Genomic DNA, 13,888 nt, shown 5'->3' on the forward strand with positions numbered 1-13,888 from the left:
CCCAAAACTAATGAGGATGCTATTAACTGTTTCAGTTTACAGAAAGCAGATTCTGCTTCTGGTGTCCATTGTAACAAATCCTGTGCTGCCATAGGCTTTTTATAAATCAGGTTAGTCAGCGGTGCAGATTCCAAGGCATAGTTTAGAATCCAGCTCCGACAAAAATTAGTCGCACCCAGGAAGGACATCATTTCCTTCTTGGTAGTGGGTTTTGGTGCTTGCAAAATTGCTATTTTTCTGTCCTCATCTAATGTCATACCTTCCTTGGATATAACATATCCTAGGTATTTGACATGTTTTTTCCAAAGCTGCAGTTTATTTTTGTTTACTTTATGTCCTTCAGTGGCTAAAAATTGTAATAGCGCTATGGTATCTTCTTTACAATCTTGCTGGGTGGGGGCTGCCAGCAGGATATCATCAACATAAAGCAAAATCTGACTACCTCTTGGTGGGGTAAATCCCGCCAAGTTGCTTGCCATTTCTTGTGAAAATATTGTTGGAGTTTCACAATACCCCTGTGGTAGTTGCGTATATGTGTACCTTTTCCCCTGAAATGTGAATGCAAACCAATACTGGCTGTCAGGGTGTATCAGTATCGAGAAGAATGCATTGCTGATATCTACCACAGAAAAATATTTCTGTTGAGGTTTTAAATCATTCAACAGGGTGTGTGGGTCTGGCACCGTAGGTGCCCTTGGTATTACCACGTCATTTACAGCTTGTAAATCTTGGACCATAAACCACTCCCCATTCACTTTCTTAACAGGAAATAAGGGTGTGTTACATGGTGAATCAGGAGATTCCACCAGCACCCCTTCCTTAAGCAAAGCTGCTATAATAGGTTTGATTCCTACCTCTGCATCTTTTCTTAGGTTTATAGGTTCATAGGTTCATACTAGGCTATCTGCCCTAGGGCATTTATAAGCCTAGCCAGAATGTGTTTGGCTTTCGCCACCCATTTTAAATTTATTTTGCTATGCCCTTTTTCGAGGTTAGTATACTATGCCTCTATCTAACAGTGACACAGAAGTGATACCCGGGGTAAACCTACGATCTCCCATCCACTCATCAAGATTCCTCTTGAAGAGAGTCAATGAGGGACTCTGCCTAACCTGGACTGGGATTTTATTCCAGAGTGAAGGGAGCCTCTGGGTTATGAATCTGTCCCTCCAGCATGTCCTATTTATTTCAGTGCTGAGGTTCAAGTCTCTCGAGCGCGTAGCTCGATGGGATTTGGATTTTCTGAGGTGCAGCATGTCCATTAATTCCGGGTTGGACATGGCTTTTTACGTCAGGCACAGATCTCCTCTGAACAGGCGGTATGCCACTGAGTAGAGCTGGAGTTTCTTTAACCGGGCAGCATATGGCATCTGTTTGAGCCCTTTGATCCTCTTGGTGAGGTACTTTTGGGGTCTTTCCAGTTGCTGCAGGTGTCTGGTAAGGTACATCCCAAAAGGGGCATTGTACTCAATTATGGGCCTGATGAGGGATGAGTAAAGAGGCACGATGACCTCCCCTGATCTTGATGTGAATCCCTAAATGATTAGGTGGGCTATATAAAATGTTTTTCTAACCACTTTGGCCACGTGGTTGTCAAATGAGAGATTGCTATCAACTTGGGTCCCCAGGTCCCTAATTACTTCTTCTGTACTTAATGGATTTCCACCTATGTGGTAATTTGTGGGCACTTTGTTTTTGCCAAAGGGGATGACTATACACTTTTTGGCATTTAGCTTGAGGCCATGGCTCTGGCACCAGTTGTCTGTTTCTATGAGTCCCTTTTGGAGGATGCTTGTGTCGGCTGGAGAGTCGATTATGGCACCCAGTTTGCAGTCATCTGCGAACTTGGTCAGCCACAGTCCTTCCGTGTTGGCCTGTACCTCCGAGAAATATATACCGAACAAGAGAGGTCCCAGGACTGAGCCTTGTGGGACACCACTTGTAACTGGTTTGGAGTCTGACATGGCTCCAGCAATTCTAACCATGTGGGTTCTGTCCTTGAGCCAGTTTGCAATCCATCTAGTGACATAGGGGTTTATATTTAAGCTGGTGAGCTTATCTATAATGCCCAAGTGGGGTATTGTATCGAAGGCTTTTGCGAGGTCCAGGTAGGCTGTGTGGACCACCTTCCCCTCGTCAATGGCCTTGGTGACTGTTTCAAAGAAATCAACCAGGTTTAAGAGGCAGGATATGCCCTTAACAAAGCCGAACTGGGTAGGATCCAGTGTTTGTAGGTCCCCAATATCTTTATTTATGAGGTCCATGATGATCCTTTCCATAGCTTTGCAGACCAAGCTAGTCAGGCTTATGGGGCGATAGTTTCCAGGATCCGTTGAGGCACCACCTTTATGGAGAGGGACCACTGTTGCTGTACGCCACTCTTTGGGCACATATCCTGTAGTAAGGCTGAGATTGAACAGTAGTTTTATGTTTGGGTTTAGCTCTTCTTTGAGTTCATGTAGGACGCAGCCGGGACACCATCTGGTCCCATTGATGCTGTGTTTTTGCTTTGGAGAGGGCGGCTCTTACCTGAGCATCTGAGATGTCAGGGGCAGCACTCTGCTGGGATAGATATTTGCCCTTTTGGTGGGGGGGGGAGAAGTTTGCGCTGAACCTGTCAGCTAGGATGTTGGCAATGTCTGTGGGTTCGGTGTATTTTTTGTCATTTTGGACTAATTCTGAGCATATCTGGGAATTACCACCCAGGTTCCTAACATAACTAAAGAAAGCCTTGTGACTATCCTTAGTGTCCTGTGCAATTTTTCTCTCGAAGCTGGCCTTAGACAATTTTATGTGTGCCCGTAGTTTTTTGCTAATACTGATCAGTGATGCCTTCCCTTTTTGGGATTTTGCTTTATAATTTAGTAGCTTCCTCCTTCTATTGTATAGTTTGTTTATGGCTGGGGTCCACCAGACAGGACTTCTGCCTTTGGAGGATTGGGTCTTGGTTTTATTTGGGATCGCATGATCCATGCATTCCTGAAGGTGTTCATAGAATGTGTTTATAAAGGATTCTGTGGTCTGGGCTGTATTTTCCACAGGCCCGGGGCTTTGAAGGATTCCACCTCAGTTTTGAGGAGTGTAAAATTTGCTTTAGAAGTTTTTCACTGTGGTTTTCTGGGCAGGGGGTGGGGTCGGGATGTGAATATCCAGTGAGATTAGTTTATGGTCTGATCTTCCCAGTGAGGGATACACTTCTGGTCTGGAGCATAGAGTCCCCATGTTGGTGATGATCAGGTCCAGTATGTTTTCCCTCTTGTGGGAGTGGTAACAAGTTGTTCCATAGCATTTGAGTTTATAAATTCTAGGAACCTTTGGGCTAGGGTGTTGGAGCTAGAGTAATGCTCCCAGTCTATGTTTGGGTAGTTGAAGTCGCCCAATATAATGGTGTTTGGAGAGACCTTCATATTTTCCAGTGTTCTCAGGAAGGCTGAGTGGGGTTCCTGGTTTTGGGAGGGTGGTCTGTAGCAGGCTATAAACTGGAAGGCAGTTTTACCCACTGTTAGTTGCACATGGATAGTCTCTGATGCTTCGTGCTTTGCCACCAACCTGGAGGTGTGGGTATCTTTGATGAATATCAATACTCCCCCTCCTTTTGTGGTTCGGTCCAAGTTTTGGGGCGGAAACGCATGGTATGAGGTATAACCTGGTAGTGCTGGGGTGCTCTCGGGATCCCTGAACCAGGTTTCTGTTACTGCACAGATATCGATGTTCTCCATGCTAAGGAGAGTTTCGAGTGCATGCATCTTGAGGTTTAGACTTCTGGCGTTGAGTAGCATTACTCTTAGTTTCTTATCCCTTGTGATACCTATGGAGGTGGGTTTGTCTTTTGAGCCTTGCCTAAAAAAGGCACTATGGGGGTAGCAAGAGCCTTTGCCAATATCCGAAAGCCCAGGGGTGACAGGTGCAAGCCGTTCCTAGCGAAGCATCGTGGCTTGTCGAGCATATCATCCCAAGCTGACAGGCATTGGATCCTCTTTGAATGACACCAGTACTTAAGCCAATTGTTGAAATTGATCATCTTGTCTTCATATTGTGGCATCATTCTTGGTGAGGGTAAGATGCTACTCAAGGTCAGGGTCATACCGGCCTGGGCTACATGCTCAGAGAGCTCCTTTATGTCTCTTTTCATGTAGTCCAGGGAGGTACATCTCAGGTCATTCACACCAGCATGGACAATGACTGAGTCATATTTGTACTTGCCTTGGAGTGACCTGAGTGCTTGTGTTATGTGGAAGGAAACCATACTCACTACAATTCCAGTCTCACATAGACCTACCACGACAGCAAACCAAACACATAATCACACAAAAACATACTCGGAGGCTCTAAATAAAGATCTGCTGAAGCAGCAGAAACCTCCAAAGCAGACACCCAAGCAGCCCTTGTTTTCTTAAGGGATACTGTCTCTTTGTGGTCTAAATGCTGACTTTGGTGCAATAGTAACTGGTCCTGCTGTGCGAATAAGTCCTACATCTGATTTTCCTGTTGACCAGAGATTTTCTGGTATATTCTGTAAGGCATTCTCTTCCTCCTTTAATAGGAGTGCTAATCAGCTGTCCTTGCTAGACTGCAAGTGCACGGCTGGGTGGGTCTGAGTTATCCAATTCAACTTCTGCATTTGTATTCCCTGTTCTGATAGTTCTAAATCTGTCTGTTTCTCCCATCTCGTGACTTTTTCTCCCAAGTCTACCCATTTCACATGTTTGTCCTTAGTTAAGCTAACATGTGGTAATCGATTAGATTTATAAAGTGCAAAGAACTGGGGCAATGAACAGCTGGCTACACTGTTCCCTTCTGTGTCTCAGTACAGATTACGTAATACTAATCTGTTTGCACGATTTCTAAACAATTCTTGTTCATATTCCTTATCAGGTCCTGGTGTGTTACAATAATACAGAGTACAGTGCAACAAATGCTGTTTATCAATGTCAAGGGAGGGGAGCTTGCTGATGGCTACGTTCATCAACTCTTCGGTCACTGCCCCTGGACCAGTCGTAACCAAGTCCTGGCTGTACCAATAATATGTCTTACCCTCCGATTGCACTGCAAAGGTATCAATTTGCTGCTGTGCTTCCATACCCTGCATGGTTGGAACTACTGCTATACCAAATAGCTGCATAAGGTCTCTGCCCAAGAGGTTTACTGGGCATTTTGCAGAAACAACAATTTTGCTTTTCTGGGTCAATCCTGAAACAGGATCAGTCATCACAATATTATGGGAGAGGGGCTCTCGATACAGCTGTCCATTAGCTGCTTTCACTAATATGTAATCAGGTGACTCTGAGTTCTCTGGCAGTTTGGAGGGATGTATCAGGGTCCGGGAGGCTCCTGAGTCACACAAAAATGTGACTTCCCTCCCTTCTACCAGGAGTGTGACTTCTGGTTTTGTGTTTTCTAAATAGAGCTCTAAGCTCAATAAAGCCAAATCCAATATTTCATTTTCTTCACTATCCGTGACTTCTTGCACTTTCTCTATGTCTTCTGTCACATTCTCTACTCCCTCTATCACATACTCATTTGTCCTTTCTCTGCTTTCCCCTTCTAGTGATTCCTGACTACCATATAGTCAGTCCTCACCCTCCTTATCTTCGGTGGTTGCCTTCTTGTTTTTCTTGCAATCCCTTGCCAAGTGTCCTTTCTTACTGCATTTAAAACATTCACCCCTTTTCTTTCGCCCTTCAAAGTCTTCTGATCGTTGATCAGATTGTTTGTTTCCCTGGGCATTTCTCTTGCCCTTTTTCCCGGACTGTACTACATAAACTTCTGCTCCGTCTTCTACAGAAAATACTTGGGCTTTCTTTTTCTTTTTGCTATTAAAATGACTTTCGGCATGTCTAGCATATTCAAGCAATGACTGCAATCTGCTTGTACAATGATCTACCATGTGTTTTGTAATAAAACTGCTTATGGGTGCAATACTGCCTTTCAAAAATGCATTCTTTAACTGCTGCTCATATGGGGAATCATGTGTCTGGTCTTCAGGAACCTGCATTCCACAGTGGTTATTAAAACATTCTAACAGTCTGGCATAATATCTGTCAACAGTCTCACCTTCTTGTTGGATGCATTGATTAATGCAAGTCCAGTCTGCCCTAAGCTTCCATTTCTCAGAGATTCGGTCTGTAAGACCTTTCACTCTGTTGTCTAACTCTGCGCTACTATGTGGGAGGGGCCTGAGCGCAATATCACGGGGATTCCAGTCGCCACTAATCATGTGCCAATCTGGTCCCACAATTTGTCTGACTACTTTTTCTACCTCTTCTCTGTTTAAATTATAACTCAGCCTCATTCCTTGCAAATCTTCTAAGAATTTCCTATAATTAACTTTTGGATGGGGAATTCCCTCAGTGGCTTTCCGGATGTCTTCCGGAGTCCAGGGTCTATACACTAGAATAGTTGGATCCTGACCTTCTTGCCCTGCCTGAGGATTAGGCACTTCTATAAGTGGGCATATTTCTTCTTCACTCATATATCGTGAATTTCTACCCATTTGATATAACTCAATGTCCCCTTTTGAGTTTCCTGCCTGTGTTCGAGACCTGGTCTCGACGGGATCTCTAACAAACAGTGTTGCTTTTGTAGTGTCTCTACTTACAGTGATAGCAGGATATCACAGGGGTGGACTAACTTGTTCACTTGCCTCATATTCTGGTAAGGGAGGCAGAGGGGCTGATGCTATTACTAAGTTATTATCCTCCTTATCTAAAAACATTTCTTTTGAATTATTACTCTTTTGTTCCCTTCGGTTTACTTCCTCAATCCACCTGTGTGCCTGAGGAATTCCTAATTGACGTTGCTTCTTTACCCAACCTTTAGAACTGGTTTTAAGCTGTTTGACAAGTTTGACAACCGAGGATTTCTCTAGTTTACCATCAAATTCATATTTATTAACCCATTTTGAGTAGTATTTAATATTATCAGCACGCCGTGACTGCATGTATTTCGCATCTTCGGTTAACGGTGGATTTTGGGACTTTTTTGTACAATTATTACCCATTTTGTTCTACCCTTTCAATCGTTATGTAACACTTTATTTTTACGTGGTACCACGGATATTTTTATAGTCTCTTCAGAATGACTGCCTACCTCCTCTGTTTCCCTGATCTATGACAAGACAGTAATCTTTCTGTCCCTGACTTATAAACAAAGTCTCTAACAGAACAAATACAAATCTAGTCCCTGATCTAAAACAGAAAAAGAAGGTAGATTCACCTTACCTGAGCCTTCGTGATTGATCATCTGGTTCGAGTAAACACATCCTTCAGTCGCAGATCAGAAAGTGGCTGGCCTCTATTGTACGACAATTCAGTCGGAGGACTTTTCAAATAAGAAGAACCAATGTGGTTTCTTCCCCGTACAGTTTCAAGCCACCTGGCCTGTCTGATCCGAAGCGAAGTGAAGGTTTCCGGTCCGAAGGACCAATCTGTCAAAGGAAAAAACTTCAAAGACCAATACACGTAAGGTTCAGTTAAGGCACTTTAATTTATTTGTAGCAAGGAGATAAAAAACATGCAAATACAAGGATTTGTCTAACTACTAACAGGAAGTATGTTCATTCTTATACTGTTTTACAAGACATGGCCTTCTAAGCTGACGTAATCAAACACAACTTTAAGCATTGTACTACAGCAGGTGTTACTTCAGATTTTCTGCTGAGATGACTAGATTTGTGAGAAACTTTTCAGAAAAACAACCTGGCCTTGGTGACTATTAATCAGTTTACAAGCATCTTTGTACACTGTTACTTTTCAAAGTACTTTTCTAATACAGATACAAGCAAATGCTGATTGCAGTTCATATTTTCAAGCAGGCTTTGTTCTAATTATCTGTTACTTCTACAGCTGTGTATGTTCTCATGGCACAGCGGAACTTCTTGTCTGAGTTTCATATAAGCAGTATTGTTCTATTCATTATTTTCCTAACACAAGCAGAAATCATCTGCTTCTCAGTAAATTTCCAAAGCACAAGCAAGATTTAGCTGACAATACAAGGTCAGAAAGCAACTGCAGTTTGTACAGATTTATGCAGTATGAAATAGAATAAATGTGTTAACTCTTTTCGGCTCTGAATGCACTAAGCATATTACTAATATACACATTAATACATATTTTTCTAACAATATCCCCATTTACATGGATGTAAACAGCCACTTTGTCAGGCTTGGTCCACACTTCTTGCACTAAGGAGTTCTATGTATACCTCTGGACTGACCAGATTGTGTCAGACTGCCCATGTTTATTGGTCATATCTCTGCTGTATTCCACAGGATCATTACTGTGCTTTGTGAGGTACTTCACTATGATGATCTTATGATGTCTGTCAGTAACTGATGGTGTACATGTCAGTATCAGAAGTGACTTCCCACACAACATGTCTGTTGACACAACCCCTGTTACTGTAGCAACATTCTACATTTATACCTGCAATACTTCCATTACATCCCCTTGCACTAAGAGGTTGTGACTATTGGTGCTGAAATATGACTCCACTACATGTTATGGGCATATGTTTTATACATATATATGTATATATATATATATATATATATATATATATATATATATATATATATATATATATATATATATATATATATATATATATATATATATATATATATATATATAATGTGTATGCACATGTATACACACACACAGACACACACACACACACACACACATATATATATATATATATATATGTATATATATATATATATATATATATATATATGTGTGTGTATATATATATATATATATATATATATATATATATATATATATATATATATATATATATATATATATATATATATATATATATATATATATATCCATATCATTGTTATGTGTAAACATGAGTGTTGTATATACCTTCCCAGATGTATCCCACCATATTTATCTGATATGTGTATATTTAGATATAGTCCTGGAAGCAAGTATAGAACAGCTAAACATACTGGTGAACCAACACAAAATGAAATCCAGTAACAAAAAGGCACAGCACGACCATCCATGTAAAACAAGGTTTATTACTTCAAGCTTTCGAGTTGAAACTATTTTTCAAGAATGAATCAGTACAGTAAAACCACAGAATAAATATAGAACACCAGCCAATCACATAACATATCTCATAAACACATTATATAATCATAAAATTTACATAACTAATATAGTTGACTAAGCCTAGTTCACTAAAAAACTTCATTAAAAACAATGGTCAACTCAACAAATTTCATTACTGCCTAAAAACTCCACAGGCCAACTGTAATACTCTAACATATACTTGTCTTAATTTCAAAATGGGTATAATACTATTAGTTTTATTAAGCCTGGGATAGACATCAGATCTAAAAAACGTTTATCTATTTGTATTCTGCTCTCTCTGTGGCATTCACAATGTCCCCCCTCTTGTTTTTGCAAACTCTCTGCAGTATCCTAAATTTAAATGTATGTTCATTTCCATAATGTAAAATATGCTTACTAAGTGCATTTGTCTCAACCCCCCCCCCCACCTTCTTATATCAGATAGGTGGGATGTAATTCTCTCCTTGAATTTACAGTTAGTTTTTCCAGTGTAAAAACACATTTTTCACAGTTAGACAAGTAAACTAAATTTTCACTATTGCACGACCCAAATGCCTTAAAAATAAAATTAACTTGTGTTATAGGATGTATAAAGCCTGTTTCCATATTACAGTGTGGAGTTTTTTAAGCAGTAATGAAATTTATTAAGTTGACCATTATTTTTAATGAAGTTTTTTAGTAAACTAGGCTTAGTTAGTGTATCTTTCGGCTTATCCCAGTTGGGGGTCGTCACAGCGGAACTCCGGTCCGCTAATGTTTGGTAGTGGATTTTTACATGTCGAGTTACCAGCCCTGACGCACAACCTTCAACAAAGGCACGCCCATTTACGCATGCCTCCACACAGAAGACGCTCTAGCTGAGAATCAAACGCGACAACATCTTGCTGTGAGGCGACAATGCTACCGCAGCACCACTACCGCATAGACTTAGTCAACTATATTAATTATGTAAATTGTATAATTAAATAATGTGTTTATGAGATATGTTATGTAATTGGCTGATGTTCTATATTTATTCTGTGGTTTAAATGTACTGATTCATTCTTGAAAAAGAGTTTCAACTCGAAAGCTTGAAGTAATAAACCTTGTTTTACATGGATGGTTGTGCTGTGCCTTTTTGTTGCTATATTTAAATATAAAAATATACTGATTCAACACTATTTTCACTAACGTACTAACCAATTGTAGAAGTTACAGCAGTTGTTCACTACTATTCAGTATTTGTACTGACAGATATATTTGAAAAAAACAGCCGCCATTGTCCCACCTGTGATGGCTTAGTGGTTAACTGCTGTGACTATAGTATACAGCGTCCTGGGTTCGAGACCTCCAAGGGCTGTTTATTTTGTTGGTAGGCAGAACAAGGACTGTTGGATACAGAGTGGTTTAGGCAGTTCTGAGCAGCTTTAAGTGGGTTTGGGTGGCAGAACAAGGACTGTTGGATACGGAGTGGTTTAGGCAGTTTTAAGTGGGTTTGGGTGGGTTCGTGTGATGGTAAGCTGTGCTAACCTCCGGTTAAACAAAAAGGTGCTTACACAGTGTCAGCTTCGCTAACCACTGTGCAAGTCTGCTTAGCAGTTACATTTAAGCAATGCTTACTCCTGCTATCTTAGCCTTGGTAACCAGTGATCACATTCCAGACTGAGAAAATAGCAGGGTAATGACATCTTTAATAAGTGTATTTAATTACATGTACATAACATGCTTCTATGTGCTGCCATTACAGTAGCAAGTGGTGTGAGTATACGGTATGGGACACCTGAGTATATATGGCTAGTACAACAATTATTTCTACTTGTATGTGTTCATACATGGGTAGTATCCCAGGTTATATACAGTCACACTTGCAAATATTGTACCATTATGTTACTACTGTTAACAGTGCTTTCCCAAGTAAGAGTAGATTGCAGATTGTAGTACTAGAACCATACACCCCCTGCATGAAAAGCTGGACCCTGAGTACTGACTATCATGTTCTTGGTGTGTGAGCTGTGTGTTATTAAGTATTTGCTACTGGATATTGATCTGATATGTGGATATTAACTGTAGACTACTATGAGTATGGGACATGTCATTGAGGGCTGCTGTCATGTAGTAATGGCATACCTATCAGTGTCAGACGTCTATCTGTCAAAACATTCATCCTAATGCATAACCTGTTGGCTAGATGATTTCTGTCTGTCCTCTGTACAGATGTGCAGATGTCAAGTATCCATCTTAGCTGCTTACAGGCAATCTATGTTTGACTTGACACTGACATGACTGCCCAGCAGTGTTATGAATGCCACAGCTAGGAAACCCCATCCTGTATGCACCGCATGCCATGGATACCTCAACTGGACTACCACAGCCAACAGAACATGCTTGGGTACAGGTCTCCAACCCAGACACTGGCCATGATATGTAATATATGTTGCATACATGTCAATTGGAGCACCTCACTGGCCCTCTGCAAGAGACAACCAGATGATTGGATGTTGCATTTAACTGTCACCCTGGGGATCACTCAAGTGTCATCAGTTGATAGATGGCCTGCTGATAAATGTCAGCTGGCATGATACCACTATACCTACATCCCTACTCTTCTCATCCCCCCATGGACATTATCCTTGTTCACACCTAGGAACACCTGTAACTATGGACCCCAGTACTGACAAATGTGCCAGTGTGCATTACAGAGAATAGCAGTGTCTGTGTGTTTGTAAACTTGTAGCTGATAATACCCTGAGGGCCTTCTCACCCACTACAACCCCCATTGTCATAGTTAGAAATGGCTGCTGCTGTAATGTGTACCTTGTTAAACTCTTCACCCTATGGCCTACCTGGAGTTTGCAGTACCAACATAAAACTGTTGTACAAATGAGTAGATAGGCATGGGTTACCCTCTGAGTCCTGGCAAGTGTGTGTATGTGTGCAAGTGTGGATTTGTAGGATACAGCATTCTGATGCCACATTCTCCAATTACAATACAACTTGCCATACATTATAAGGGATAGTGATGTTTCTGACATTAGGAGAGCCATGACAAACCCTCACCCTACTATCCCTGTGGAATGTGTAATAAATGGATATCCCTGTAGTAGCACTGATGAGATAATCAAGGTGTTGTATTGCAGTCCTGGTCAAGGTGTGATTGTGTGTATGTCAGAGCATTATCATGGGTTTCTGTGAGTAAAATATCCAATATGGGGTGTGGTATACTCTCTTTACACCATGGTACCCCCAGTACATGTCCCAAGGTCCACTTTATGAGGACTACTGTCACCATCAACCATACAGGTAACTGATTACACTATCCAACCCAATGATGCATGTACTATGTGCAAATTATCTGTAACAGAAAGGACTCACTGACAAGGTAGTTAGCACTGATAAACCCAGATCTCTTAGATGTGTCTATGACTGTTATGTGTTTGTCAATGTGTATATAACAGTATGTCATACAATGTATTGTTCATTAACACCCACTACATCCCCCATTACCATACTGTACAAGGTCTGGTGATGTTCTTCACTTAACATGTCCAGTTGTGTGGCCGATATATTTGCTCTGGTCCCCATAACTGTTATGCATGCATGACACATCAATGGGATAATGTGGGGACTGAGGTCAGTAACTAATTTGAAGCAACTGAGTCCTAGAATTGTGATATTTCAGTTGATATATGTTAGGACATTCAATGCTACTACATGAATGTTCTCAGCTTATTTACTGTCACATGTTGGACATGTCCCTATTTTCAGGACTTTTTCTCCCCACTTTGTCAGGCTGGGTCCACATTCATTGCATTAAGGAGTTCTGAGCATACCTCTCCACTGCCAGATTTTCACAGACTGTCCAGATGTTTGTACCATACTTTTGTTCAGTTCCACAATTTATTTCTATTTGCATGGTAAATCACGGTGATGATCCAAGATTTTATGGCAGTAAATAAATGACATGACATTTCAGTTCCCATCATCATATCCTTTAGTGATTATCTGCTGATACGCACACTGTTGCTGTAACACGTCTTCATTTGTAACACAGATTTTTGAAATATGTCCATATATGTAGGCCATTCCCTCCCACCCTTTTACAGTCTTTGCACAGGTTCCTTGCACTAACAGGTTGAGAGGGATGGTTCTGAGATATAACCGCACTACATGGTATATACATACATACATACATATATATATATATATATATATATATATATATATATATATATATATTTTTTTTTTTGTTTTGTTTTCCTTCCTTTATATTTAATATGTGTATATATTTATTATGACAGTATGTTTTCATATATATGTTTCATCATATATATATATATATATATATATATATATATATATATATATATATATATATGTGTGTGTGTGTGTGTGTGTGTGTGTGTCTATATACGATACACAAAGCTTTCCATGAAGCTTTCTCCTTAATGTTGTATGCCTCTATTCCATGATATGTTTGAAAAGTGCAGCATTAATTTTGTAGCTCAGCTGGTGTAGTGGTCCATTCTTGTGATTATAAAGTTCAGGGTTATAGATTTGACACTTGGGACTGCTGTTTTCTTTTATTAATGTTGAATGACCTGAATGCAGGATATGTTCATTAAAGCACTGCAGATTCTCACAGCTCAGATGGTATAGTAGTATTTTGCTGTTGTTGAGGACAGCATCCTGGGTATGAGACTTGGCAGGGCTGACTATTTTGTTGCTGGCAGAACAAGGTCTGATGGATACAAACTGATTAAGGCACATTTATGCATATCATACATATGATGTTATATTTAAGAAATAACCCACAGCTGAGT

This window comes from Protopterus annectens, chromosome 2.part0 (genome assembly GCF_019279795.1).
Source record: "Protopterus annectens isolate FY-2018-M chromosome 2.part0, PAN1.0, whole genome shotgun sequence".
Classification (NCBI taxonomy): domain Eukaryota; kingdom Metazoa; phylum Chordata; order Ceratodontiformes; family Protopteridae; genus Protopterus; species Protopterus annectens.